The sequence below is a fragment of the Rousettus aegyptiacus genome, unplaced genomic scaffold (assembly GCF_014176215.1).
Source record: "Rousettus aegyptiacus isolate mRouAeg1 unplaced genomic scaffold, mRouAeg1.p scaffold_m13_p_3, whole genome shotgun sequence".
NCBI lineage: Eukaryota > Metazoa > Chordata > Mammalia > Chiroptera > Pteropodidae > Rousettus > Rousettus aegyptiacus.
The window spans coordinates 53076642-53102316 of NW_023416306.1; the positions used below are offsets into that span (position 1 = coordinate 53076642).

Genomic DNA, 25675 nt, shown 5'->3' on the forward strand with positions numbered 1-25675 from the left:
GTTCTTTGCACCAATTTCCACCCTAAAGTCCAATCATAAAAAGCCCCACAATGAAATTCCTCAAGCTTCTGCTGTGCGTAGGCTGGCCACCTTCCAGGGGTGGCCAGAGCAGGGCTGATAACCTCAGGTGGATTTTCTGCTGCCTCCGGAATGTGATCCAGAGAGGCTGATCAAGAAAATGTTCTGCAGTCTAAGTTTCCTGGTTCCCTGGAGACACTGTTTTCTTTATCCAATTGTGGTGGATTCACAGAGTAATACCTGTAACTTTAATGGCAGTGAGAGTTGCTAGTATAACAATGTAAGACCCTGTTTAGTTTGTCTAGAATAGCTCCTTTTTCTAATCCTTAACCTATATTTTTACTCCTGACTAAAAAGGGTGGACCTAATTCCCTAGAAGCATGGGGGCTCTTTCTAAAGTTTATCTTTTCAATGAGAATTATATTACAATAGTTAGGAAAATAAGCCAATTATGATCTGAGTCTTCCAACTATGGCTCCAAATTTATTACGAATACCTCTGTATAAACGTTTTGCAAAAAATTAATTCTGCCAGGCAGATCTTAACACAGAACTTACTAAATTTCTTTCTCTACTGACCGAATACCCTTAAATTTATATTTTTCCTAAATTTCTGCTAACATAGTTGTAGTTACGCCCTTCCCCCAATTTTGTGCTGGGGGCAAGAATCTCCCAAAAGGATTTTGTAAGGAGAGAAGCCTAAAGGCCTTGGAGTGCATGATGGATTACAGCGAACCCCTTCTGAGATAGGATGACCTCAAGTGTCTTTGCAGGCAGACCTAAAAACCCCTTAACTATTTTTCCTGCCTAACTCTTTTCTAAGAACCATGAACCCCCTTATTATTAGTATGGATGTTGAAGGACTGACTGGTGGTCTCTTTTTCGGTATCTGCTTCCTGCTGATAAGTGTCATAGTCCCTGCCTTTGGGGTTTTATGGAGCTCTTTCCCTTTCTGCCTCAGTCAGGGTAGGATCTTGAGTTTCCTGCGGAGGTACAGCCTTAGTCCCTAGACAAGGAAAAAGATTATAACTGATTACTTAAATCACATTTCTATTTAATTTACCTATTTAGCTAGTAAAGGAAAACAGGCTTGGTTCATATATTTCTTAAAGAGTAAAAAAAAAACTCCTTCAGCCTAAAGCCCTCTCCCACTCAGATTTTAAGGGCCCTGCCTGTGTTAACACCATTTCTGCTTAAAAATGGACTGATGACCCTTTTTAATAGCCAGAGGATCTGAGTTACCAGTTTCAGGCAATTATCAGGATTTAAGGGAGAGGACCTTTTTTTCCTAAAGAGGAGGGAAGAAAATTTAACTAGGTTTACTAAAAAGATTAACTCTGCAAGAGATGTCCCATTTCATTTCCTCCTTATTTTGATGGGTCTCATATCTGAGAATAGCTTAAGAAGAAGTTGATTGCTTTGTTGCTGTAAGAAAATTCTTCTCTGGGTTTTGGTTTTAACATAAGAATAAGAAACTATCTAATGAGTAATCTGCATATCTTACAGAAGTAGTAGAGCTGTAGTTCTATGTCTTTATCTGAGATGTTAAAACATTAGTTAACACACTTAGTAAAGGTTACACATTTTCTGCTGGTGTTATAGTAGACACTTTTAAGGAAAGCATAGCCTTATCCTTCCAGAGTTTCGGGTGGGGCCTGTTCTGTTTGCCTCATGGGCTGACTTTAACAGATTGCTGGGAGGTAGTTAGCCTGCTAGTAGGAAACCCTGACATAGAGGCGGGTTACCTACAATGGTTTAGACGTCAGTTCTCCACAAATGTGCGTTGTGTGGGTGGGAAAGGGGGCTGCCCCTCTTTTTGGCTGTGTCCTAGTTTTCCTAGACAAGGCACTTCTGCACTGGACCATCATCCTGATGTGTGGCAGAGAACTTCATTGCTAATCCTGGTCTCACAATGGGAAAGGAAATTTGCATTAGGCTGTTTATTCCTGTCACTTTACAGTTAGCATTGGAGAGAGAGAGACCTATGGGAAAGGGTCAGGACAGAGTCCATAGCTCTAGTATCTAGTAAAAAATCAGTCTTTTCTTTTTGCCATGTCAAGGGTGACCTGAGGTTCTACTGTTGTGATCCTAGCAGATTTTTCTAGGACAGGAGCTTGCAAGTGCCTGGGCTTCCATTGTTGGAAGAGAGAGCAACCCCTTCGTGAGAGGCTTACTGTGTGGGGCGAGGGCTTATGAGGTCCACCCCTCCACAGCTTCCCAGGGCTGGATTGATACTTGCCCTTTCAGTGCCCTTCTTTTTGCAGTTTGCACATTATATCTCAGTCTCAGCAAGGCACTTGCGGCCAACCAAGATCGAGGCCCTCCAGGCTTGCAAGGTTTTTACTGCCTAAGGTCACCTCTGTATTATGGCAGCTAAAATTGGTGCCCTTTTGTACTTTGCTTCCTACTCTGCCCAGTTGCAGTTATTGACACCTTAAAGACCTCTAGCACCAAGGCAGTCTGCAGGGTTTAACATACTTAGAATTTTGAGACGGACTCATGGTTTTCGCACAGCAGTCCCTGATAATAAGTTATTCTGGCGTTAGTCAGCTGCTTACGTTCCTGACTATTCATTAATGTAATTATGGTATGAGGAACCTTTACATTTAAACCTAGCACTCAGAACTGACAGAATTCAGCTGCCCTTCAAAACTTACTCCTTTTTGATGTTTGTCCAAGGCTACTGTGTTGAGTGTCCACTCTGCAGATCATTGATTGGCCTCCCTACTTCTAGTGCAACTACTCTTAGTGTGATTTCCTTTGGCCCAGTCCTCTTTGATGACTGGCTCAGGTTGATGTCTTAAATTCTCTGGCCCTTTTGGACTACAGTTTCCCTGTGCAGAGGGTTCTCGATCTTCCAATGGCCAATCTCTCTACACAAGACACATTAGTTAAGATGTAATTTCCTTTTGGTTTCTTTCTGCCTTGTGGGAGCAGCAGTCTGTTGCACTAGACCTGGGTTCCCTAATACAGTTGCCAACAGGGACACCTTCTGCTCTCTCCATTTGTCAGTTACCTCCTGGTGTATCTCTGCTGTTTTTGACAATTTGTTGACTCTTAGCCCCAGCCTTTACCTCTAATTTAGACTTGTCATGATGTTTACCCTGTAGTGGGGATCTCATGAGCTTTCTAACAAAAGGGACAGGAATCATTCTAACCTGGCCATCTTGTTTCCAGGCACTCCACCACTGTTCTATTATCAAGTCAAACGTGTACAAGAGGGAGGTATGGTGTCCGGCCGGGGCTCTGGGATGGTAGGGGGTGGAAAAGGCACTGATGGTAGAGGCCTGTCTGGCAATTAATAATAAAGTGGCCTCGTGGGGATTGATAGAGCTACTGGGCTGTACCGTGGTCATTAGATAGAATCTCCCTTAGGGCCCCTGGATGCATTAATCCTGTTGGTGCCTTCTTGTCCTTTTTCCTAGCCTGTTGGGCCACAAATGCCTTATTCTATCCCTGCCTATTTGTGCCGAACCGGACCTAAGGGAGCACTATAATAGCAGTCTACAGCCATGTGTCTATGTATGGAACTTGGTCTAGATATTCTGGGATTCGTCACTATCTGATACACTGCTCTCACTGTGGGGAGGTCTAAGGTCCCTTCTGAAGGCCAATGTACCCCTAAAGCGGGCCATTCAAGCTCACAAAAAATATGAAGTTTTTCTGAGGTCAGCACGATCCTATACTCCTCAGAAAAACCTTCCTTAAAATTTTCCAACATACGATCTAAGACAGTTGGCTTAATAGAGCTCTCCCTATATTTTCAGGGAGCTTCCTTTGAGAAGTAGGCACAGAGGCCAGTGTTAATATACTCTCTAAAGTCCTAGAAACCTAGTTAAAGCAATGTCGATACTGCAAAGACAAAGGGTGGGGTGTCCTTTTTCAGAGACTACTCAGGTGCCTGCCTGGCTATGTCTCTCTCGAGACTTTCAGCGCGCCTTGCCTAATGTGTGTGTACCTGTTTAAACCCCGTGCCTGGTCATTCCCCGGAGGGACAAATCACCATTATGCCTTATGACATCACTATGGAGCCACAGGTTGGGGTCATCTCAGACCCCATAGCTCCTCATAGCTCCTCACCTTTTGGCCACAGAATGGAAACTCAGAGACAGGTCTCTGATATCCACACAAACATACACATGCTCTCAGCAGTTACAAACATTCCATCTCTGGTGGTCCCTGCCTTAGGGGCTCTTGCCCCTGGGAGGTGATCAGTCTCCCCTTCCACCCTTAAGGTGGGCCTGTCTGGGTCCATAGGGCTCCAGCCTTACTGTGTCCAATGTGGATCCGCCAAATCCCCTATTTTTGCTGCTCAGAATCTGGGGCAAACAATGGAGCGGGGCCCGCCGAACGCAGCTGGGCCCAAGGCCACCCAAGTTGAGCGGGGTGCACCTTCTAGTTCCTCAGTTGCCTTTGCCCACCATTGTCTGGGCATTGTACCCAAACCAGTGGCTTCAAAGGGCAAGTATGGTTGGGTTTCCCGGTCAGGGAACCAAAATGTTGCAGATTTTGGTCCATGTACCCAGAAGAACCAAGCAGCACTCAGCAAACTAAGAATCAAAGCAGGTTTATTTATGCTAGAAGGCTCAGAGGAGCCACTCTCCAGAGTCTGAGCCCCGAACAAAGGCAGGCAGGTAGATTTATACATTTATTACTTCCACATACTTGGCGGTCTTTTGTTTTGCGCATACGGCAAAGGTAGCATTCCAGGGAGAAGAGGTTGAAAAAATCCCTCTGGAACGGGGTAACCATCTTAGATTTCTTTACATTTCCCATATCACTTTGACCAACTCCAGTCAATTCTCCTTAATTTTGTTTTCAAAGCCTCCTCACCTCTCCTTCAGATTACTTGCATTACTTATAATGCTTTATTTAGTTATAAAGAGCTTTGATAAAAATATGTCTTTCCACTATGATCTAAGATGCTAAAAACAGACATTGTTGGTTTGACTCACCCAACAACTAAATACGGTACCTAACACACAGTAGGTCATTCAGTATGTTGAATGAAAGGATAAAACAGTAAATAAGGTATGTTTTTTAAGAAAAGAACACAAAACTCCTAATTTGATATGCTTGATAATTCATAAGTGCTGAGTAAATGTAATTACTAATAGAAACTGCAATATAATCTAATTCACCATATAACTTTTATGTAGTACTGAAAGTTTGCAACTATACTGATACCAAAAACTTTGCAACTGTTACTATGTGCTTGAAAATACATTTGCATGCAGTTCTAATGCAGATCTGGAAAACTACCTATATATCAGAAATCAAAAGAAATCATTTCCTTGGAAATGATTTCCATAATAATAACCTCATTAAAAGCCATGTAGAATAAAGACATGGTTTTGATTAAAACATTTTTAATGTCCAAAGAAAAGTGAATTTGTAAAGCGTGTTTAACATGGAAAATAGCTTAATTTTTAAAAATTATAATATAGAAGAAATTAACCAAAATAAAGTAGTCTCAAACTAAAATTTAACATTTTGTAGGCACCAAAGTTTATCATGTATGTACTTTTCTTCGGCAATTAATTATTTTAACTGGAAATTGATTTTGTGGCTATGTCTTAGATGCAATGTGAAAATCAAATAGCTTTGTGTCCTGACAATTATGAACTTATTTTTGAGTTTTGTTCCTCTGAATTCAGTAATTCTAATTACTTTTGTTGACAAGCCATTTTTTGGAACTAAAATGAGGACGACTTCAGTCCCACCTGAAGAGATGAGTAAGAAAAAAAAATTTCCTTTTGTTTTTCTTCCACCAAAATGACTCATAAAGTGAAATCAGATTTTGGAAAATATCATTCTATTCAATTTTTTTTATCTTCATTCACCATTATCGCCCACATTGTTTTGGCTGGATCTAGCCTCCTGGACAATCTCTGGATAAAGGTTATATAATAGTGGAGAATGCATACCGACAGTAAAATGAAGTAACACAGCCCAGCAAAAATGGATATTCAAAACTAAAATTCATTCTTCCAATTTCCCACATCATACCAGGGCAAATGAGTGTTTCCTTCAGCTTCGTCACTGTGATTTTTATTCATTTACATATCACTATTCCTTCCAGGAGATTTTAGTTGTTTCATCTTCCTGCACAAACTTTCTGAAGATTCTAAGATTAAAGTGTCCCTTATTGTTCACAGTTCTAACCACAGTCTATATAACCTTACACGGTTTATCCCTTTGTCTCCCTTTCTGGCCTGATTTTTCTTCTCCGTCTTTGTACTCTAGCCACATTGGACTTTTTTAATTCCTGAAAGTTGCTATGTTCCATCCGCTGCATAACACTAGCTAAATGCTAGAACAGCTCTCCAAGTTTTGTTCCTCTGAATTGCATTCAAGGAGGGAAATGAAGAGAGGAAATTTTCTTTATTCATGTGGATTATATGGAAGCTCAAATCATCCCTACCACTTAGTCATAAACATAAAATGACTTCGGATTTGCTAACTAAAGACTGAGAAAACAACTTCAATCACAATATAATTGGCTTCAATAAATAACAATAAAACAAAATGAAGGACTTTATTATAAAGAAGATATGCCTCAGCTTTGGTTGAGATAGAAAATAAAACTCAGTGAACTTCGAAAATTAAAAAAAAACAAAAACGTTTGTATAAATACTGTTTTATGAAATCAAATTTGTGCAGGAAATCTAAAAGAAACCCTCCAATGCTTTTTTTTTTAAAAAAAAATGTGCTTCAGTTTGTCTGATTGTTAGAATGGGAATTTAAAGAAAAATAAAAAGGAAGACAGACTGATCTAGAAGGGGAGATTGTTCTGAAGAAATAGGTTGTGATTTTAAAGGGTAAGCTTAACATAGCTGAAATGAAAAAGACATGCCCAGGTCAACTATTTATTGGAAAGGATTTGGGGGGATAGGGGGTGATGGAAGAGGTTTTAATTGTTATCAGATCAGAAAATTACTTATACCAAAATAAATCTAAAAAATCTAACAAAAGAAAAGAGGCAAGGTCATAGAAATATACTAAACTAGTTTGTTTGTTTATTTTTGGATGAAACTTACGCAGCTTTATCAGAGGACAGATGTACAGGTAGAGTTAATAATTAGGACTATCAGGGAAATACTCGTCTAGACTTAGATCATTAAACCACTGCACATCTGAAAATCTGTGCAGAAGTGAAAGGAAAACACCAGGAAGATTTATGTAGAATACTTACAACTTAAAAGAGGAGAGTTTCATAAGTTGTTATTCACTGAATTGGCATGATTTATAATCGATTGAAGTATAAGTATTGTTAGGCCATAAGATTTCTGCTTAAGAAGTTGGACAAGAGGCTGGAAAAAGAGAAGGCACAGAAAAGATGAAACATAGTAAGGAAGAGCATAGCATGCAATAATACATGGAGTCCAGGCCTAGTTACACGCTCTACAGGTGTCTGCATCTTAGGCAGCATTGTTCAACCTCAGGAGGTGAAGTTAGACAAAATTTGTTTGAAAAGTAATTCTTTCTGACAAACTCAGTACTCATTTTTTAGCTTGAAGACAAAATCTGGAGAAGATACTGTCAAAACAAATGACTGGACCACAGAGCAAAGTGGAAGAAAAGAGAAACAGAACATTGTGAACCTACAAACAGTATTAGTTCAGTATGTGTGAGAAACGGTTTAACGTGTTAAACAGTTGAAAAGTCAGCTAATCCTCCTAGGAATGATGTAATAGAATAACAGCAAGGAATTGAACACCAGTGGCAGGTCCATTGATGCAGAGGAAGATATTACAGACATAAAGAAGTTTCCAATGTATCTAAAGGAGTAGAATTTTTCCAAGGCTTGGAAAAGAGGGAAGGGATATTCTTGGGAGTAGCTCCTGGCAAAGGTTTTGGGCTTTATTAGACCACCCGGGGACACATGGTTCAGGACTATCAATAGCTTCAGACCAAGTTGATTATTCAGATGAAACACCTGTGAGGTCTAAAGGCTGAATGCTCCTCCAAAAAAAACACACTTTATAGGTTTAAGTATTCTGATATATAGTGTCAGTGGTAGCAGTTGGGGCATCAGAAAACTTAACATGCCGACTCGCAAGAGAGTATGTGAACCATATCATAAGACAGAATCACATTCATTGCAGCACTGGGACTCTAGTAACCCAGGGCTCAAATGCAAAATGGAAATTAAAAGGCTTTGAATACATAATTTGGGAAAGAAAGGCACCTCGGTTTACAACTGGTAACTGAGTCTGTCATCTTTGCAATTTCTCAATTTAGCAAGATGGCCAGAAAGTTTCAAATAACACTCTCTGAAAAAGAATTTTATGCCCAGGTAGATCTTTTCTAAGACATAGTCAATGCGGCGCTATGTTTAAGCTTATGATAGAAGAGATCTCATAGGACTTCACAGGTCTTGGAATGCAGACAGTTGACATGGACTGCCTAGCATCTTAACAAGGCTGATTCAAGAAAGATTTTAATGGGATACCATTCTACCAGTTGCCACGAAATCTTTGGTTCATAGCTGTAGCATACAGGGTTGCTGTGTTTTCTAAACTTGGTATGTATAAAGCTAGTATTGTAATAACAATGTGTATTCTATTAACCCACTGCACTTTTTAAAAAGTGAGATCCCATACTAAAGGAATCCTTACATTTTCATGACTGTTATTCAGTGTCATTGTTAAATATTTGCATGAGTGTTATTAAGAACAAGCTTAAAAATGAAGTAAAAGAAGCAATGATCCATAGAAGTGATAAATTGTAGCATATGCCATCAATGAACTACAGCCATATGCATCACCATAGACAATACAGAACCAGAGCTAGCAAAAGAAAGAAGACTGAGGATTAAGTCTAGCATGACTCAATTTATTTAAAGTCCCAAACAGGCAAAACTATATATTGCAAATGTAAAGGATATAAAAAGTAATAAAAACTACACAGAAAATCTGAATGGTGGTTACTTTAGTGGGGAAAAGTAATTCTGAAGTATAAAAGGAACGGATTTTAGAGAATAACAGGTATTAAAGTCACCAGCACTTCTCAGTAATCAGAGAAGTCACCACCAGCAGGTAGCTGAGCAAAGTAAGTAAATAAATAAAGATATATGTTGATTTTGGACTGTGATGTCTTTAGGCTTTAAGTTAGGAATTTTGACTTTTGATTTGCTTGGAGTTTTACATAGGATGGTGATTTAATTAGGGACTTTAGTCAATCTCTGAAATTTGATAATGGAAGAATTACACTGTTCATACTTGAGACTTTTTATATCAGAGACATTATTGTTTATATATTGATATTTTAATCTATAATTGATAATATGGCTGGTGATAATTTGAGATGGGAGCATTCAACTTGTGTAGGTAAAGCTGGGTGAAGAGATCCAAGAGATGGAAGATGTTAAATAGGATCTTCCTTCCTCCCCTCGCCTCTTATTTTCATAAGAGTGTCCCATTAGAGCAACCCACCTGGCTTTTCCCTGCTCTTCTTATTCTAAATTCTGACAGAAGCACTGAACACATCTAGATTGGCCCTCTTGGGCTCTTGCTTCTTGCTGTGCCTATCTCAGTCAAGTTCTCTGTTGCCCTATAAGCAGAGAGGGGTCAATTTGATCCTTTTGGGTAAGCTCTGGTTGTTCCAATGTGCCAATGACTATGTTGGAAAGTCTGCTTAATTCCGTGGTGAGGTAGTAATCTTATTTAACTAAACATTCCAAACCACATTTTCTTAAAACTAAAACTGGCTGTTTGACCTCCATTTGTCTATCTCCTGGGTCTTAATTCTGAATTGATTCCAGGCTCAGGAGGGAAAGAACAGGGTATTATTTATTGATCCCCTAAACCCTAACATCAGTAACTATAATAAAACATGGGATGGCATTATCAGATCAATCATTGTTTAACAGTCTTAATTCCTTTCAAGACTCTATAACATGACAATAGTCTATATAGAATCCACACCAGTCAGTGAAGGAGGTATGTCTTTTTAACAATAAGTTATTTTTTGTGTGTTCTCAATTCTTTTTTTTTTTTTTTTTTTAGGAAAGCCTCAGGATGGGATTTATAGTAAGAGTCTGACAGCTCATTTGAAAACCTCATAAGGCAAAAGTTAGGAGTATAGTTATTAGAATAACTCTGTTTATTAACTCTTCCTGCTTCTATTCCCCTTCATCCATTTTTAAAAAGAGAAAGAAGGAAAGCTGGATTCAATTAAAGTTGTTTTCAACTCAAGTGACTTCATATAACCAGCAGTCTTTTCTCCTTACCTAAATAAAATGATAAAAGGTGCTCACATGCTGATGAATGTGTGTGAAACTCCATGGACAGCACTTCATAAGAAATTGGTATGGGATTTTGGAAATGAGTATATTCATTGTTAACAAGTATGAAAAAAAATCAACTTTTGTATGATTAATGTAAATCTGTTTTACTTAGCATTACTCCTAGTTTACCAACCATTATTAATACAAATTGCAAAATTTTTGCTATTATGTCAACTCCTTTATTCCGTACATATCCTAACTGTAATCAAAGGTGATAATTATTTAGATGTTTAAATTTATTCTAATAATTACATACTCCAAGTATCTATTATTGAAATCTCATAAATAAAAGAATGTTAATGGCACTCAGAAAAAAATAAGAAACATTTGTGCTTTTATTCAATTATAAAGCAACCAGAAATAAATGGATTAAATATCTAGTCTGTAGCAACAACACAAAGGAAAATAGACTCCCCCAGCTTAGACATACACAAATCAAGATGCCTCTAAATTACTTTTGCTGAGAAAATAGCATTCCTAAACTACGTATCCCTTCCTTTTACTCAGTCCTATATCAAGACTTGCACTTGCTTCACTGTAACCAATCTTTGTTTTTTAAAGCTAAGGATGAATATAACAGATTCACATTAAATATATGAAAAGCTAATGCCCCTTAACGTCCCACAGACATCTGCATTTTTTAAATATATATTTACTAACATAAGTAATTTCTCATTTAGCAAAATACCAGGATTCTCAGAAAAGTGAAACATTTCCAACCACTTCTAAGTTATCTTGAAGAGAGGTATTATTTTGATAAACTATTGGAATAAAAAGGATTATTTGTGGGAGGAACTTCAGAACTCTGGAACTCAAGGCCCGATTGGAAACTTTCCTATTTACCCCAGTTTCTAAAATTCAGGTATCTCCTGCTCTAGTTCCAAAAGTCCATCTGCTTTCTTCCAAGGCTCAAGTTTCTTCCTTATACATTTCTGTGTAAGATATTAAATCAAGGTGCTCAGAGTAGAGCCACATTGATGTGTAGCCAATCCATTTCACAAATACCAATTGTTTAAGAACATTAAAGTATAACTGGAAAAAAAGAATAAGAAATATGATGCCAGTTAATTTTGTTCTTCCAATGCAGCTTCTTGCATAACTGCAGAGTATTCATTGCCCCTCTTCTGCTACACTACTTGAAGTACTCGAATGAATCGCACGCGCGCGCACGCACACACACACACACACAGGAAATGTTCAAAGATGCTGTTCACCAGTTCCCCATTAAGTAAATATTGAACATTTAAAAATCTTTTACAAAGACACTCCATTAATGGATTTCTCTGGTTATTATTTGTGTAGATATTTTCCAAGATGACCTGGTGTCTAGGATTTTTCCTTTTTCCCTCCTTAATTTTTGCCCAGGCTTGGAAAGCTTTCTCAAGAATCAGCTCTGACAGTGCATATTTAGTTGTGGTGCTATCAATAATATTTGCATGCTGGTCAGTGTTCCTAAATCCTCAACACCTACTGAAGTATCCAGAAAGGTTATGTCCAATATTTTTAGTCTTCAGGGACTGATATAGCTTGTTTTCTTTTTGAGTACCAAGATTATTTTCTAAACAATAAATACAGTCATCAAATGTGGATATGAACCCCAGCTCTACTGGTTTTATGACCTTAAGGAAATTAATTCAACATCATAACTTTTGTTAGCTCATTTATAAAATGAGAATACCTACTTATTATAGATTGAATTGAGGCTCACCAAATACGGATCTATTTGAAGTCTTGAGCCCCTGTCCCTTAGAGTGTGGCCTTATTTGAAAAATAATAAGGGTATGTTATAGAAGTACTCAAGTTAAAACAAGATCTTATAGAAGTAGAATGGGTCCCTAATCTGATTGTTGTCTTTAGGAAAAGAACACTATAAAACACAGACAAAGAGAGAATACCACATGACAATGGAGATTGGAATGAAATATCTACAAGCCAAAGTGTGCCAAAATTCCTGCCCCCTCCTCAATCCAAATACCAGAAACTAGGAAAGGGGCATGAAACTGATTCTCGATAACAACCCTCAGAGGGGATCATCCCTGGTGACACCCTGATTTCAGGCTTCTAATCTCCAAAATTGTGAGACAATAAATTTCTGTGGTTTAAGCCAGCTAGTTTGTAGTACTTGGTTATGGCAGCTTAAGAAATGAATATACAACCCAATAAGGTGATTGTGAGTTTTAAATCAATGATTTATAAAACACTTGCTATAGGATAAGCCCTTGATAAATTATTGTTAGTAATCATAATGCTTAGGATATTTAGAAATAACTGGTCATTAGATCATACAATTACTATATTTGACATACTCTTCATTTCTATTTTTTAGAAATTTATATATCAAAATATCCTGGCAGAAAGGCAGTAGGTTTTGAATTATAAAAGAGATAATTCTAGTGCCAGTGTGTGCTAATCATTTGAATCCCCTGTAAATGGTTTGGCAGAAAAGGAGGTTAGAACACTTAGCTAAATTGAAGTTTGGGGATTATCTGTGAATTTAAAGTATCCATGCCATTTTGGCCCCTATTAACACAAGTAATAGAGAGGAAAATCTTGCCAGTTATGCTTTTCATAAGGCTTAATGTGGACTTAGATATTTAAGTAATTCATTAGCAAGCTTAAATGGTGCCATGGACCAACAGCAAAGGACATAACAGGTAATCTGTGGACTTCATTTTAGAGGTGAGCATATTGAGGCCCATAGAGGTTATAATGAACTCAAGGTTACTTAGTTTGCATTGGAAAAGCTGACACTAGAATCCTTGTCTCCTAACTTTCTGTTGAAAATTTAATGTCCTTTCAGGATTTTGTGAGTGATATTTTCAGAATTCTTTGAAGTTTTTGTAATTTTCAGGCCCCTAGCACTGCACGTGGGGAAGAGAACAGTAGTGAGGACAGAGGACAATTATTTTTACACTAAAATTATAAGCTGTATATTTAGAGAAATCTTTTACATTGTTTAGAAGATCCATTAAATGTGGCCTGTCAGGACCTTTCTAGGACAAGTCATTAAAGCTCTAAATGGTATTTGGAATTGTGGCTACCTCAGATTGAAGTCATTTGCATTATATTATGAAACACGTAGGATACTTTGACCATCAAGATCACTGTAATTGCTGCACTTTGGCCCACTACATGATTTTGCAAGTACAAAGTGTACTCATAACCTGCTTGACAGCTAACCCCACTTAAGTTAAAGAAGGCTGCCTTTTTTCACCTCTGAGAAAGGCAGTTTTTAAGTAGACCTTGTGGGAAAAAATATTAGATTTTTCATATAACAAACTTTGTTTCATTGTTTGTTTTTCCCACTTTGGTTTATTGTTTTACATTTCCAGTCTTCGTAGGACATTTCCACATTTCCTACCCTAAGGATATCAGTACTGTAATTGAGGGGGCCAGTTTAGAATCTATTCCTAAGAGAATCATTCAGTTTCATATTGTGATTTCATAGCCCAGAACCAGAACTTTTCAAAAAGACACTCAATAACATCAATGCAGGGATCCCTCTGGACAACTTATCAATTTGTATTATGAAATGAATTATAGCTGTACTCACCAGAGCTGGTATAGTTAAGCGTCTGTCAGTGTTTCCATTATATTTTGAGGGTTTCTTACTTAGTTGCAAAAATGCCCTTCAGGATGAAGTATACAAGGCCAACCTAGGCAGTGAGGCCTCTCTTTGCTTTTTTATACTATTTAAAACACTAGCTCTATTTTGTGTCTGCTTGTATACATTTCATAATGAAGAGAGGTCTGTTTCTCTAGGTGAACATGGCTGCCAGAATGATGATGGTTCTAATGTGGTGAATTCATGATGCAAAACATCTCATATCTGGGAATGACCCACGGTGTTCTCCATGGAAGATACAAAGGCTCAAAAAATGAAAATGTATTTACTAGGCCTGTAAATTTTAAATCCAGAGATCATTTATCTCTCAGATGAGATAGGATTATATTATGTTTAGGATTTTCCTCGGTTCTCCCCGTTCCATGCCCCTCTGCTCACCTTGAATCCTTATAAATTTTTACCCTTCCTTCTAAACCTAGCTAGAATTTTATAATTTCTGAGATTTCTCTGACTTCCTCAAACAGATTCAGAGATTCTTCCCATAAGCTACTTTTCTCCTAACACTTAGTTGCAATATAGCAATTATTATACGATACCATTTGTCTGTGTATCTGATATCAGAATTCAAACTGAGGACAAAAATTGTGTCTAGTTTATTAGCAGAGTGTTAGATATATTAAAAATGTTCAATAAATATTGGTTGGATGAATGGACATATGGATAGATGGAAGGAATAAGAAAGTGTTCTATGAAATAGGAACAGTAAGAAGGACATTCAAAGCATAAAAAAGTAATTTTTGAAAAGTAAAGACTTTCTTTGATATGATTTTCTACTTCTAGTTTTCAACTTTCTACAGAGTACAAATTCTTATATGCCTCATAATGAATAATCTCCCACAAAATTGAATGACTTGTAAACTCTAAGAGCAAGAAATATATATATAACAGGATTTGTTGAGAAAATTACTGATCAAGGGGCTAGGAGATGAAGTGTTCTGACTTAGTCACTGATTCTGCAACCTTCTTCAAGTTACTTAATAGCTCAGTGATTCAATCTCTCTACAAATGATGATAGATAATGGTAGTTCTTGTCTGCTTCTCAGGGATGTTTGCAGGAAAATGTATTAGTACATCAGAGATGGCTTAATAAAAAGCCTAAACTATACATTCTTTTTATAAATTAAATATTATATTGCTATAGCATACTGTGTAGTAAATAATAATTTGTTGTAAGCAAGACTCCTTTGGTAAAATCACATTAACTTAATTAAAAATATAATTGGAAGATTTGATTCTTCCATTTGTTATGAGCAGTTGGCCTATATCTATTCTACAAAGAAATGAAATAAGAAGTAGATTGTTCAATCATTTCTGTATTTGAGGGTGGTACATGTGATTATTATGATGGATAAACTGTCATGTTCTACCTGAATCACAAAACACATTTTCAAGGAGAGGAGGTGAAAAGAATTACAGATGCTTTTAGACAAAAATGCTGGGAAGAAATATTTTTTTAAATCGCAGGCTTGCAAACAGGTTAACATTGGGAGCTATAAAGTTTCCAATGTTTCTCCAAGTATAATCCATGGGTCAGTATAATCTAGAATATTGTTAAGTGGATTCCCAGATCTCATTCTAGACTTAAACAAGAAGAAAGTTTGGGGTGGGATCCAAGTATCTGTATGTTAAAGAGGTCTCCAGATGATTCCTATGAAGACACCAGGTTTGAGGACCACTAAAGAGTTTATATCCTTTGTTTCAAGAGGCAAATGACAGACTGCAGAAGATCAAGAGCAGGAAATTGAACTTCTCTGTGTAGTAAGATGTGATAAATTATCTCAACCCTTTAAATTCACAGAGTATTATCTTTGGTTCAATTTGCAAAAAAAAAAACTAGAAATTAATGGTCTAAGTTTGATCAGGAGAAAAAGATTTGGGGAAAATTTGGGTAGATTGAACTAAAAAGAGAAGGAGGAGTTGAAAATTCCAATTAGCTATATGTTCAAGAATAATTTGCATTTATGGAGAAAAGAGGGGGAGGGTCTAACAAACTCCTTTATTCTTTCTTCTGTGGGTTTCTGGACATAAACCACTTGATCATTTTGATATATATTTTAAGGATTTGTTATTTCAGCAATTATCAAGGCAAATTGGGTAAAAATATCAAAGTATGGTTGTAATGTATCTCTATTACTAAATGAATACAGCTCTACTGTTCTGTTTCTGTTAGTAAGATAGCATATAGTCATATGAAAATTTCAATAATTATAGAAAAGAATAGAGTCAAATGAAAAATATCTGAAGTTCCGATACATTGTGCCAATTACTTCTCTAATTCCAGTGAAAATTCTTCTAGAGCTATATACTCGCTATGGAATATGATTCCACACATACAAAATTATACCTATAATTAAATTTACATATATTTACATATATAAATATAAACATATGCTTATACATAATTTTAAATTATATTTTTACATGTTATATTGGAATTTACTTTTCAATGTCAACAGTGTTCTTAAAAATCTTACAATCATGAACATCTATGGTATCAACCAGAAAATAATTAGGGCTAAGTTAGATCTGCTGTCAACTGTTTAATTTCCTTTGTTCATGACTTAAAGAATGTGCCCCCACGTTGCCCCTTCCTCAAAAAGCCTCTATATTCCTGTTATTTTCAGATTAGGGATTCCTGGGTCCTGGGAACATCCTTCCTTCTCTTAGCACCTCTCTGCCCTAATATCTACCTCAAAACTGCTTTAGCCATAAACCTTACATGGAAAGACAGAGACAAACATGAGTGCTAATTGTGTCTTCTGGGGCACCAGTTATGTGAGATTCATTAACATCTACATAATTCAAGGTCTATGGCTTCTCTCTTTCTTTTTCTGTTCTGTTGACTTTAATCAGCATTTCTTTGACAGTGTTTTCTTGAACAATTTTTCCTTTGGATGCAAAAGAAAACCAAATAGGTTATCATTTTATCTAACATCTATTTAATACTTATAATTTCCTAAGTGTATTTAATAACTTTCCTAAAATCTTACAACCACCATGTAAGGTCTTCCTGTTTTTATAGTAATACTGAGGAAAATGAGTCTCAAGGAAGGTAAATAGAATGTACACACAAGTTATCACAGTGGAGCACATGGAGAAAGGAGGAATGGGGAGCAGCTACCTGATGGATACAATGGTCCTTTTGGAGTGATGACACATTTTGGAACTAGAAAGAGGTTGTAAACATATTTCTAATGTACTAAATGCCACTAAAATGTTCCTTTTTTTTTTTGCTTTTTATTTTTATTTTATTATTATTATTATTATATTTTATTATGGTGACATTGGTTAATGCAATCCAGTAAATTACAAGTGTACAATTCGACATATACTTTTCTTGTATGTTCACTGCCCATAGTTAGATTTCCTTCTGTCACCACATATTTGACCCCTTTACTCCATCTACCTCCCCATATCAACGGTAACTATTAGTTTATTGTCCATTAGTCTATTTCTTGCTTTTAGGTTTATATCCCACATATAAGTGATGTCACATGATTTTCAACTTTTTCTGTCGGGTTTACTTCGCTAAGCAATACTACCTCAAGGTCTATCCATGTGGTCACGAATGGCTGAGTAATATTCCATTGTATATAGGTACCACAGCTTCTTAAGCCAATCATCTATCATAGGATACTTCGGTTGCTTCCATATTCTGGCCACTGTGAATAATGCTGCTATAAACATCAGTGTGTAAATATCTTTTGGGACATATGTTTTCAAGTCTTTGGGGTAAATATCCAGGAGAGGGATTGCTGGATCATATGGTAGATCAATTCTTAGTTTTTTGAGGAAGCTCCAAAATGTTTTCCATAGTGGCTGTACCAACTTGCAGTCCTACCAGCAGTGTATGTGGGTTCCTTTTTCTCCTCATCCTCTCTAACACTTGTTATTGTTTGTCCTGTTTTAAAAGCTATTATAACACATGTGAGATGGTATCTCATTGTGGTTTTGACTTGCATTTTCCTAACAGCTAGTGACGTTGAGCATCTTTTCTATGTTTGTTGGCCATTTGCATGTATTCTTGGGAGAAATGTTTGTTCAGGTTCTTTGCCCATTTTTTTTGATTAGGTCATTTATTTTTTTTATTGTTATTGAGTTGTATGAATTCTTTGTATATTTTGGATATTAGGCTCTTATCGGAGGCATTTTTTGTAAATATATTTTCCATTCGGATGGCTTTCTCTTTACCTTTTTGATGGTTTCTTTTGTTGTGTAGAAGCTTTCTAGTTTGATGTAGTCCCATTCATTTATGTTTTCTTTTACTTCCCTTGCTTTTGAGGTCAAATTCATAAAATCCTCTTTAAGTCTGAGGTCCATGAGTTTAGTTTCTATGTTTTCTTCTATGCAATTTATTGTTTAAGGATTTATATTCAGGTCCTTAATCCATTTTGAGTTAATTTTGTTGTGTGGTGATAGACAACAGTCTAGTTTCATTCTTTTGCAGGTGCTTTCCAGTTTTCCCAGCATCATTGAAGAGGCTTTCCTTTCCCCAATGTATGTTTTTTGGCTCTTTTGTCAAAAATTCTTTACCTATATAAATATGGAATGTTTGCGTTAAATGGTTAACTTTATCTGATGTGAATTTTACCTCTAAAATAGTGGAACAGCAAATCAAATCCAGTCTGACTCTAGAGACCATACTTATTACAAAATAGTGCCTCTCACATGACCATATTAGCTCCAAATTTTTGCACAGCAAACAAAATTAATAACTTCCACAATATAAATTTTCATTGTTTTTATCATGCTGATAAACCTGCTAAATATCCCATAGGGTAATATAGTCTATAAGGGTGTGATAAGCAGTGTTACTCAAATTACTTTTTCCATGGAACCCATTTTACCTTGAGCATTTCTACAAGAATGTGTTTCATGAAACATTTTTATGGAATAATTGTTTTCTTCAAAGCTCTAAAAAGAATGTTTATTACAGAATTCTTTTCACTTGGATGGTTTACTTAGTACATCAGCAAAACTTTACAGAAATTCGGGCAATATAATAAAGACAGGACAGTTTACTGGAATTCCCTTTATAATCATTTCCTTAGTACTTGTTCATAATAGAAAGAAAACACAATGAAAACTAAGCAATTACATCTTTTATATTTTACTTGAAAACACTTAATATTTACTTTTCAGTTAAGTTTTATGCAAGTGGTAGCTCTGCTGTATGTACATAAGACTGCTTAAATTTTATGATAAAACAAAATATGTAGGAGTGTGTAGATTCAGCATCCTGTAATTTTTAACGCAGCAATTCTGGACTAAAAGTCTTTCATAAGCAACTGAATACACTAACTCTCTGAACTTAAAGAAAGAAATCGATGTTTTGTATAATTTTTTTGGTGTTTTTATTCAGTTATTTTTCTTAGCAAGGAAGACAAATGATTTCAGCAAAAGTTGCAGTAGTTGAAAATTCAGAGCAATGATTTATTATAAAATATTTCTTTCTTTTTAAATTAAAACCAGCTTATAACCCAATTCTATTTCCTTTTTCTATATTAACCATTATAATTTTATAGAGAGAATGTGGGATTTGGAATCTATCAAAACTGAGTTTGCCTATCACATATTTATTTATGTGCTTGACTCAGTTTCCCCACCTAAACATAGAAAGTTCTCCTTTGTAGAAATATCATAAGTACATACAATGTAGATGTTGACCTATCCTTCCAAAAATGTATAAACCCTCTTAACCATCCTACTCATGGTAACCAAGAGTTCTGACTCCCCTATTATCTGCAAGCCTATCAGCATTATTTAACTTTACTTCCCTACTTTCAAAGTCTGTAGCTCATGTGAAGTCATTTCCTGGATCCTTTTAAAAAAATCTATAATCACTGGTCTCTTTTTTTTTTCCAATTATAGCTAATATTAAATATTACTTAATATTAGTTTCAGATGGATAGCATAGTGGTTAGATATTTATATAAATTACAAAGTGATCACCCAATAAATCTAGTACCCCCTGGCACCATAGTTATTACAATATTATTGACTATTTTCCCTATGCTGCACTTTACATCCTCATGACTTTTTGTAACTAACAATTTGTACTTTTTACTCCCTTCCTCTTTTTCACAGCTCTCCAAGCCCTCACCCAGCTGGCAACCATCAATTTTTTTCTCTGTATCTGTACGTCTGTTTCTGTTTTGTTTGTTTATATTGTTCTTCAGATTCCACATATACATGAAATCACTTGACATTTGTTTTTTCCTGTCTGACTTATTTCACTTAGCATAATACCCTCTAGCTACATTCATATTGTTACAAACGGTAAGATTTCATTTTTAATGGCCAAATAATATTCCAATGTATATAGGTATCAATTTTTTTTTTTTTTTTTATGCAGCTATCTATCAATGGACATTTAGGTTGCTTCCACACCTTGGCTATTGTAAATAATGCTACAATGAACATTGGGATGCATATATCTTTTCAAATTAAAGTTTTGGATTTCTTCAAATAAATACCCAGACATGGAATTGCTGGGTTGTAAGGTAGTTCTTTTTAAATTTTTTGAGGAACTTCCATACTGTTTTCCATAGCATTCCCATAAACAATGTGCAATCCCATCAACGATGCATAAGGATTCCCTTTCTCTACATCCTCATCAACACTTGTTGTTTGTTGATTTACTGATGACAGCCATTCTGACAGGTGAAAGGCAATACCTAATTGCGGTTTAAATTTTCATTTCACTAATGCTTAGTGACATTGAGCATCTTTTCATTTGTCTGTTGGGAATCTGCATGTCCTCTTTGGAGAAATGTCTGTTCAGGTCCTCTGCCTATTTTTTAATTGGATTGTTTGTTTGTTATTTGTTGTTATGTTGTATCAGTTCTAAATATATTTTGGATATTAACTCCTTATCAGATGTATCATTCATGAATATCTTCTCCTGATCATTAGATTGTCTTTTGTCAATGGTTTCCTCTGCTGTGCAAAAACTTGTTTAGTTTGATGTAGTCCCATTTGTTTATTTTTAATTTTGGTTTCCTTGCCCAAGAGGCTATATCAAGAAAAATATTACTAAGAGCGAGGTCAGAGCGTGTACTGCCTGTTTTTTTTTTTTTTTTCTAGGTGTTTTATGGTTTCTGGTCTTACATTTAAGTCTTTAATCTATTTTGAGTTTACTCTTGTACATGGTATAAGAAGGTAATCTAGTTCCATTTTGTTGCATTTATTTGTCCAGTCTTTCCAACATTATTTATTAAAAAGACTGTCTTTACCTCATTGTATATTCTTGCCTCCTTTGTCATAGATTAATTGACCACTTAGGCATGGGTTTATTTTGGGCTCTGTATTCTGTTCCATTAATCTACATGTTTATTTTTATGTCAGTACCATGCTGTTTTAATTACTGTAATCTTATAGTATAGTTTTATACCAGGTAGCTTGATATCCCCAACTTTGTTCTCCTTTCTCAAGATTGTTGCGGCTCTCCAGGGTCTTTGTGGTTCCATATAAATTTTAAGGTTATTTGTTCTACTTTGGTGAGAAATATCATTGGCATTTTGACAGAGATTATATTGAATCTATAGATTGCATTGGATAATATATGTATATGTATATGTATATGCACGTGTGTGTATACACACACACACACACATATGTAGTTGTTGAAAGAATTTATTTTATTATGACTATTGGACAGAAGTTCCTCTTGCTGGCTGCCAGCGGCAACCACTCTCAGCTCCTAGAGGTCACCCTGAGACCCTAGAAGCTGCCACACTTTCTTGATACATAGCCCTTGCCTTAGATCCTCTAGTACCATAGGCAGCTTACATCTTCAAGGCCAGTGGAAGAGCAAAAACTAGTCTTCTAATAAAATGTAGCCTTAAATAATATAGTCATGGGCCTGCCATTCCATCACCTTTGCCATGTAACATAACATAATCACATGAGTGATATCCTCTCACCTTCTCCATATTCCATTGATTAAAAGCAAGTCAGAGGTCCTGCCCACACACAAGGGGAGGGGATCACACAAAGGGATAGACATCTTAAGTAAGATTCATGTGAGCCATATTAGAGTGTGCTCACTACAGTCATCATATAAAGTGTAAAACATATATCAAAGTTTTAAGAAAAAATAAATGCCACACATATACCTACTACATAGAGATAATCACCTTTAATTATTCTGAATGTGTATTTTGCATTGTTTTTCTATACTCTCCTTGAACCCTATCCCCTAAAAAGAGCACATGATTGTATATATGATATATATATATAATATATATGATATATATGTAATTGTTTGAGTATTCTGTTTCTGTTTTACATAAATATATGTATAAAAACAAATGTATAAAAGAAATATGGTAATATATTTCAGTTTCCCTTTTTTTTTTTTAGAAATACAACCTCTTTAAACACTCTCCAAAGTCATGAATTTTAATAACTAAAATATTTTATATTACCATAATTTAATAGTTTCCTTATTATTCATTTCTCATTATCATGTTATAAATAACACTACGTTAAACTCCATTACACATCAATCTTAATCCTGTAAAAATAACCTAAATGCATCTTAAATCCATACTTTGGAGAATGAAGCAGGAAGATATCACTTCCCAATTTCAAATCTATACTTTTTTTGGTACCATTTCTTTTTTAGTTTAAACAATAGATTTCTAATCAATTTCCCAACCTTTATTCTTAACATCTTCCCACCCTCATTCTCTATATTTGACTAATATCTGGCCAGTTAATCATCACATTTTAAGAAAGCCAAAGTGTTAACCCTTCTAGGGAGCCAGATTGATTAAAGTGACCTTTTTATATGGCTCCTTCATTGGCACCTCTTTATTGTAGTATATTGTCACATCATGTTAAAATGGCGAGTATAAGCATTTAATTCCCTGCCAAATGTCTCCTCCCTTCTAGGATTATGATTCCCTTGAAGGTAGAAAACATATCTTTCTTCTTTGTACCTTTAGTACCTAATACAATATATGACACATAATAATTTCTCAATAAGAAAGCTTAACTAAACTATCTAACCAAATTAAGATGTTTTGGGTATGATATAGAGGTATAATTTTTCTAAGCCATCTACATTTTACAGTGCAGTTTTCCATCTTTGAGACACTAACAAAATGTAAAATTAAATCAGACATTTGAATCACTGTTATGTAGCATAAAGATCCTTTAAATCACATGCAACTCTTTAAAAAAATGAATATAAAAAATGATGAAGAGTTTGCAACAATTCTTTCCCACACGAAGAATGCCCATTTGCTTACCTAACCAAAAACTTACTTATGTATATTAGTCATTCTTTTTTTATTCACATAATGACTGAGATGATTATTAATAAGTTTAACACAAAATTCAACTCATTGTAGAAATAGGAAGGAGTAAAATAACATTTATTCAATGTCTACTATGAAACAGATATAAGAAGTGCTCTAGGATGATTGTGTCATTTTAATACCTGCACAACTTCTGTGATAAGTATTAGTAAATTTATTTTCTATCAGAGGTAACCTGCCTAGGATTCCACAGCTACTTAATGATAGTGTTGCCCTTCAACCCCAGGAAGGTCCAGTTTTCAAGCCATGACTCTCCTACTTCTACATACTATGAGAACATGTAGGAAATGCCTAGTTCTTAGTTCCTTGCCAGATATGCTGTTCCCTCGGAATATGAGGGAGAAAGAGTAAAAGTGACCAACAGCAAACATGAGGTTGAGGCTGCACATCTATTTAAAAACCAAGATTATTTTCACTGTGCTATGTTTTACTTAGTTTCCTGCCAAAAGCATGCCAAAGCCTCGACACAACAGGGATTTGTGCCTGGAGCTGTTCATTCCCCTTGGCAGTGCATGTGAGCCAGCATATTGTCTTTAGATACTCTAAGTCACACCAGTCTCTAAATAGGAACTGAAAATGACTAAAAGAAAAATTACATAAAAATAGGGTCAAGAAAAACTGAATTTTTTTTAGATTTTAAAATCTTAGAAAATTATCCATATATGCATATAGATATGCTAACATAATTTTTATTTAAATTTTATTTATTTTAATTAGTTTCAAGTATACAGTACATTAGTTAGACATTTATATAGTTTATAAAATGGTCCCCCTAATTCCTCCTTCTCTCCTCTAGTTTTCCACCTAGCCATTACATTAATACTAACTGTGTTCCCTATGCTGTGCTCCCCATCTCCATGACCATTTTTCAACTACTAATTTGTACTTCTTTAACCCTTCACCCCATTCTCGCAGTTCCCACAACCCCTTCCTTTCTGGCCATCACCAGATTGTCCTCTATATTTGTGAATCTGTTTTTGATTAGTTTGTAAGAGAATATTTTAAAGAGTAACATGGCAGAACGCATACTGTATATTTTGAGCCAAACTGTAAAGATTTATATGTAAATGTATTTCCTCAAATATTATATTTGCATAAAATAGAATAGGCATCAATGATTACTAATAATAGCATATAGGTCCATATTTTTCTTACAACCACAAACCAACTCCCAACTTTCTTTTCAATATAATATTACTGTGTCATGCAGAAAAATAAAGAGAACTGCCTGACCAGTTTCCACATGGGGTTGGAAGGCCCCTGTATAGGATAAATGATGCTTTAGAGAAACTCTAATCAGACATTTGCAAATTTATTCGGTATTTAAATACCTCCAGAGAAATGAGATCAAACGTCCTCTCAATACCTTACACTACAGTTCTCTTAAATCCTTTATGTGTTCATTTAAGCGATTTTTTTTCTTGCTACTTCCTCTATAGAGGAGGGCTTATTTTTATAGTTTCTACATGTGAAATTCATTTTATTGGTCTTTATTTTTTTCCACTACAGTCTCTAAGACTCTTAGTTCCTTTGGTCTTTACTCAGTTCCCACTATGTACTTTTCATTCATAATATACATTTTCTTTTCAGCTCCCTCTACAATTCATGATCTTTATGACTTTTGTTCACACTTTTTTTTTTACAATAGCATTTCATTTTGAAATTATAGGCATCTTTATATTGGCCTTGCAAAATCCCCCTTATCTTTCACGTAGTGCATTCATATAATTTTTACTGAGCTGTGTGTGCTTATTTTTTGGTTTATTTATAACTTTAAAGTAACTTCACTATTTGTTCCCCTAAAACATAAACACTTCTTAGTAGTTCTTGATTGATAATTTAAATTCATATGTATTCTATTTTGATAACGTATTCATCTGAGTCATTAAAGACTATGATAAACACCTCCCATCAACCTTTGAACAGGTGGTCCCATTGTTTTACTTTCAAAGGCATTAGTGATAACAGTTCTTTGAAAATGAGTTGTGTGGATTAAGGGTCTTTTGCTCAGGCAATGATATATATTTGAAATTCAGATTTTGATATTGATATTTTCCCATTAGTATTATATTTTGTCAGATTTAACAGTATATATCATATACATGAACATGTACTATAATTCCATATATCTAAACATCTAACAGTACTGTACATATTACCGTAATATTTTTATACTTTAGTTATGGAGAAAATTTGAAATATATTTAAAATGTACATACCTTTGTCCAAGGCACATCCTGCTGTGGTCTCAGGACAGAAACCTAATGAAAAGATATATACATATATTGTTATTAATATACTTAGTATAACAGATTGAGAAATACCAATATAAAATTAAGAAAGGAATATGGTTGAAACCTCAATCATTGTTCATGATATGTATCTGCCCATTAACTTCAAAAAGGTATCCTATCTT

General features: G+C 35.3%; 1 protein-coding gene across 39 annotated transcripts in view; it reads right to left on the reverse strand.

Moving 5' to 3' along the window:
- The window catches only part of PTPRD (protein tyrosine phosphatase receptor type D), a 1934582-nt gene that overhangs the window by 1213287 nt on the left and 695620 nt on the right, over positions 1-25675 (reverse strand). For all 39 annotated transcript variants that reach the window (XM_036238646.1, XM_036238649.1, XM_036238671.1 and 36 more), the window contains one exon: positions 25479-25520. The gene's annotated coding sequence lies outside the window, so the exon portion shown is untranslated. The remainder of the gene's footprint in view (positions 1-25478; positions 25521-25675) is intronic.